Raw genomic sequence first — 6,422 nt, forward strand, 5'->3', positions numbered from 1 at the left:
CATATGCATGGGTAATTTCTCAACATTTACCCTTGCAAAACTTTTCCAACATTTTCCCTTCTTCCCCCCCACCTCCTCCTCTACATGGCATGTGGTCCAATACATGTTAAATATATTAAAATATATGTTAAATCCAATATATGTATATATATTTTTACGGTTATCTTGATGCACAAGAAAAATCAGATCAAGAAAGAAGGAAAAGAAAAACTGAGAAAGAAAACAAAATGCAAGTAAACATCAACAGAAAGCTTGAAAATGCTAGGTTGTGATCTGCACTCTGTTCCCACCATCCTCTCTGGGTGTAGATGGCTCTCTTCATCACCGCACAAGTGGAACTGGTTTGAATCAGGTCATGGTTGAAAAGAGCCACGTCCATCAGAATTGATCATCATATAGTCTTATTGTTGCTGTGTATAATGATCTCCTGGTTCTGCTCATTTCACTTAACATCAGTTCATATAAGTCTCTCCAAGCTTCTCTGAAATAATCCTGCTGGTCATTTCTTATAGAACACTAATATTCCCTAGCATTCATAATTCAGCCGTTCTCCAATTGACACGCATCCACTCAGTTTCCAGTTTCTTGCCACTATAAAAAGGGCTGCCACAAACAGTTTTGCACATGTGGGTCCCTTTCCCTCCTTTAAGATCTCTTTGGATTATAATCCCAGTAGTATCATTGCTGGGTCAAAGGATATGTGCACAGTTTGACAACTTTTTGAGCATAGTTCCGAATTGCTCTCCAGAGCAGTTGGATCCGCTCACAGTTCCACCAATAATGTGTCAGTGTCCCAGTTTTCCCACATCCCCTCCAACATTCCACATTGCTTTCCCTGTCATCCTAGCCAATCCAACAGGTGTGCAGTGGTATTCGAGTTTCTTTTTGCATTTCTTAATAATGACTTGGAGCACTTTTCATTGGCTAGAAATAGTTTCAATTTCTTCATCTAAAAATTGTCTGTTCAATCCTTTGACCATTTATCACTTGAGAATGGCTAGAATTCTTATAAATTTATTAATTTTTTATATTTAAATAAGGCCTTTATGTTTTTTTTTCTTTTCTTTTTTTTTTTTTAAATCTTTTTATTAAGAACCTATGCCGGGTAGTTTTTACAACATTATCCCTTGCCTCACTTCTGTTCTGATTTTTCCCTCCCTCCATCCGCCCCCTCCCCAAGATGGAAGCAGTCCTATACATTTAAATAGATTTCAGTGGATCTTGGATATAATATATGTGTGTAGAACTGAACAGTTTTCTTGTTGCCAAAGAATTGGATTTAGAACGATAAATCCCGGGAAGAAGAACAAAATGCAAGAGTTTAATTATTTCCTAGTGTTTTTCTTTTGGGTGTAGCTTTCTGTCCATCCTTGATCAATTGAAACTCAGTTGGATCTTGTCTTGTTGAAGAAACCCTTCCATCAGAATACTCCTCATACAGTTTGTTGTTAAGGTATATAATGATTTCCTGGTTCTCTCATTTCCCAGCATCAGTTCATGTAAGTTCCCAATTCCCTCTGTATTCGTCCTGTTGGCTTTCAGAACAATAATATTCCAAAACATTTAATACCACAATTTCTCAACCATTCTCCAATTGATGGGCATCCATTCATTTTCCAGCTTCTGGCCACCAAACAGGGGTGCCACAAACATTTTGGCACATACAGGTCCCTTTTCCCTTTTAGTATCTGTTTGGGGTATAAGCCCAGTAGAGACACGTGGATCAAAGGGTATGACAGTTTGATAACGGGCATAGTTCCAAATTGCTCACCAGAATGGTGGATGTATTCACAACCACCAACAATGCATCAGTGTCCCTGTTTTCCCCTCCCTCCAAATTCTATTATCTTTCCCTGTCATTCTGGCCAACACAGGTGTTAGTGATATCTCAGGATCTTAATTTGCATTTCTTGATCAAGGTGATTTAACCTTTTCATATGAATAGAATAGTTTTAATTTCATCATCTGAAAATTGTCGTTCATATCCTTTGACCATTTATCAATTGGAGAAGGCGATTTCTTATAAATTAGAGTCAATTTCTAATATTTTGAAATGAGTCCTTTTATCAGAACCTTTGACTGTAAAAATGTTTTCCCAGTTTATTGTTTCCCCTTCTAATCTTGCCTGCATTAGTTTTGTTTGTACAAAAACTTTTCTTTTGATATAGTCAAAATTTTCAATTTTGTGTCCAAGGATTCTAGTTCTTCTTTTGGTCATAAATTCCTTGCTCTTCCACAGGTCTGAGAGGGTAAACTTCCTATGCTCCCAATTTTTTATGATTCATTTTTGCCTAGATCATGTTTTGACCTTATCTTGGATCGGTTTAAGTGTGGGTCAATGCCTGGTTTCTTCCATACTAATTTAATTTTCCAGCAAATTTTGTCAAATAGCATTCTTTCCCAAAACTGGGGTCTTTTGGGTTTTCAAACACCAGAAATTAAGGTTATTGGCGTTTTTTATCCGAACCTAACCTATTCCATTGATCAACATCTATTTTTAGCCAATCCAGATAGTTTTATTGCTGCCTTATAATATAATTTTAATCTTAAGTTTCACCTTCATTTGATTTTTTTCATTAACCCTTTGAAATTTTGACCTTTGTTTTTCCATATGAACTTTGTTGTTATTTTTCTAGGTCATAAAAATAGTTTTGGAATCTGATTGGTATAGCCTAAATAAATAGATTAGTTTATAGTATTTCATCTTTATTATATTTGTCCCCAATCCAAGAGCATTTAATATTTTTCCAGTTAGTTATTCAGACTTAATTTTTGGGAAAGTGTTTGTGTTTTTCTCATAAAGTTTCTGATTTCTCGGAGATACTTCCTAAATATTTTATACTATCAGTGTTTTTAAATGGTTTTTTGTAATCTGACTGTTGGATTTTTTAGTGATATATAAGAATGTGATGACTTATGTGGGTTTTATTTTATCCAAACTTTGCTAAAATTGTGGATTATTTTAATAACTTTTAGAGAATTCTGGGGTTCTCTAAATAGCATCATTCATCAGCAAAGGTATAATTTGGTTTCCTATTGCCATTCTTATTCCTTTAATTCTTCAGCTCTTTAAGAAGCATTTCTAATAAATATTAAATAGTAATGGTGATAAATGGGCAACCTTGTTTCATTCCATCTTATTGGGAATGGTTGCAGTTTGTCCCCATTACATATGATGCTTACTGTGGTTTAAATAGATGCTGTGATTATTTTAAGGAAAGTCCTTTATTCCTTACCTCGGTTTTTTTAGGAATGGATGGGGTTTTTCAAATGCTTTTTCTGCATCTATTGGATGATATATGGTTTTTGTTGTTTGGTTATTAATTGGAATTATTGATAGTTTTCCTAATTTAACCACCCTGCATTCCGGTATAAACCTACTTGATCATGTGAATTATCCTGGAGTTATTTTCTGTAGTCTTTTGCTAATATTTTATTTAAGTTTTAGTATCAATATTCATTATGGAATTGGTTATAGTTTTCTTTTTCTGTTTTCAATACCCGGTTTAGGTTTCATACCAGTTGTGTCAAAGAAGGGAATTTGGTGACTCCTTTCATTTATAAAAATTTATATAATTGGGGAATTGTTCTTTAAATGTTTCAGAATTAATTAAATCCATCGGTCCTGGGGTTTTTCAGGGGGTTTAATTCCTTTCTATTTCTTTTTCTAAATGGGACTATTCAAATTTTCTCCTCTGTTAGTCTGGGCTATATTTTGGATGTCTCCATTTCATTTTAAACAAATTTATTGGTAAAGTTGATAAAAAACCCCTTATTTTTCTCTAATTTTCCTCTTCATTGGGGAAAGTTCTCCTTTTCATTTTAAGACTACTAATTTCTTTTTCCTCCCCTTTTCTAATCGATTTCAAAGGTTTATCAATTTTATTGGTTTTTTCATAAAAAATCTTAGTTCTATTTATTGTTCAAGTTTTTAGTTTTATTAATTTTCTCCTTTTAATTTTTAGAATTTCAAGTTTAAAATTGATTGGGGTTTTTTCTTTTCATTTTTTTAAGAATTCCTTATTCTTTTCTCTATTTTGTTCAAATTTCTAGATATAAGTTTCCCTTATTACGGTGATCCACAAATTTTGGTATGATGTTCACCGTTGTCATTATCTTGAGGAAGTTAATGTTTATAATTTGTTTTCAAATCATTCTTTAAGATGGATTGTTTAGTTTCCAATTACTTTTGATTGATTTTCTTTTTGTTGAATGTGTTTTTATTGCATTTGATCTGAAAGAAAGCTTTTACTATTTCTGCCTTCCCCATTTAATTTTGAGGTCTTTATGTCCTAATATATGGTCAATTTTAGTGGTTCCATGAGCTCTGGGAAGAAAGTATCCCTTTCTATCACCATTCAGTTTTCTCCAGAGATCTATCATACCGTCTTTTAATATTCTATTTACTTTTTAATTTCTTTCTTATTTGTTTTGTGATTTGATTTATCTAAATCTGAGGTGCAAGATTAGGTCTCCCATATTATGTTTTACTGTCTATTTTTTCTCAAACTCTTTAACTTCTCCTTTAGGAAGGGATGCATACCACTTGGTGCTATATGTTTAATACTGATTTTCTTCATTTTCTATATACCTTTAGCAAGATATATTTCTTCCTTATCTCTTTTAATTAGACATTTTTGCTTTTACTTGATTGAGATAAGGATGGTTACCCCCTTTTTGATTTCACCTGAAGCATAATAGATTCTGTCAGCCACCTTCCTGTATTATTCCTGTTTTAAATGTGTTTTTAAACAACATATTTGGGTTCTGACGTCCAGTCTGCTATCCTCCTTTTATGGGGGAGTTCATCCCATTCAATTTAGTTAAGATTCTAATTTGTATTTCCCCACCTAATATCCCCAGATTATGCCTTTTTCTTGCCCCCTTCCCCTTCCTTAGAAAACTTATTTCCCATTTAACCACCCAGCTCTCCCTCTTTAACCCCTCCCCCTTTGAATCCCCTTTCCCTTTTTACCCTTCCCTTATTACCTTTTCCTTTTCACTTTTCCTCTCCCATTTTTAATGAGGGAAAAACCCTCTATAAAACAAATGTGTCAAATTTTTTTTGGGCCAACTCCGTGGAAGATTAAAACAACCCTCCCCCCTCTGTTCCCCAGATATGATGGGTTTCCTTTGCCCATCGGGCCTGAAGTTCCCTTTTTTATCTCCCCTTCTTTTTCATATCCCCTTTCCATTTTATTCCCTTTTTATATATAGTAAAAATCAAATTATACATTGATTTTTATATATATCCAAACCAAATACAGTTCAGAGTTACTTTTACCTTTTTTTCTACTTGTTTGGGCCCCTGTTTTGGAGATAAATTTTTTTTTAAGTCTGGTTTTTCTTTAAAAACAGATGGTTGTCATTTCATTAAATTCTTCTTCCATGGAAAAAATGCTCAGCTTAGTGGTAGTTTACTTGGCTGCATTCCGTTCCCTTTTGCCTTTCGAATATCAAATTACCCTTATCCTTTTAATGTTGACGAGATCTTGTGGACCCTTATTGTGGCACCTTGGTATTTAATGTTTTTTCCTGGATGTTGTAAATTTTTTTTTAATCTGAAAATTTGAATTTTAACAATATTCCTGGAGTCTTTATTTTAGGTCTTTTTTCAGAAGGTTGATGGATTCTTTCCACGCCTATTTTTTACCTTTTCCGGTTTATTACTTTGGGGTTTCTTTAATAACCTGTAAATAGACGGTTTTTTTCATCATATTTTTGGTAGTCTATGTCCTTTTTTCTCCCCTTTTTCTATTTTCCAGGTCCTTTTTTTTCAAGAAATTTTGACATTTTTTTAATCTTCATTTTTTGGTTTTATTATTATTCTTCCTGTCTCAATGAATCAGTCATTTCTATTTTTCAGTTCTGATTTTAGCATGTTATTTTTTTCATTAGCTTTTTTACTTTTTGTATAAACCGATTTTTTTGGCCATTTTGCCATGGAATTTTTTCCATTTCACTAATTTTTTTAGTGGTTATTTTCTTTTCCTTCACCAAATTTGTTTCCTACTTTGGGAGTTTTACCTTTTCCAGTTCACATTTCAGGGGGTTTCTTTTCCCTTTGTCAAATTTTTCTTTTAGTGGATATGTCTTTCTGACCTTGCAAGCCCTTTCCTTTCCCATTTTTTTAGTTCCTTTGGGTTTTTGTCTCTTCTAGGAGGTTTTTGTAATGGGGACCAACATTGTCTGAGACTGTCTGCTATTGTCTCTTCAGGGTTAAAAAGCTGTTCTCTTTTGTGAAACATCAATTGTCCTTTTTGTTTTTTTACTCATTTTTATTAAAACCTAGGACTGCCTCAGGGCCAGGAGGTTCCCAGCTTCCTCTGCAGGCGGTGAGCAATGATGGACGGGGTAGTGCCCGCAAAAGCAGGCTGGGTGCCTGGGAAGGTTCCCCACCAAGAATCGGCCTGGGGCGGTGG

The sequence above is a fragment of the Sarcophilus harrisii genome, chromosome 3 (assembly GCF_902635505.1).
Source record: "Sarcophilus harrisii chromosome 3, mSarHar1.11, whole genome shotgun sequence".
NCBI lineage: Eukaryota > Metazoa > Chordata > Mammalia > Dasyuromorphia > Dasyuridae > Sarcophilus > Sarcophilus harrisii.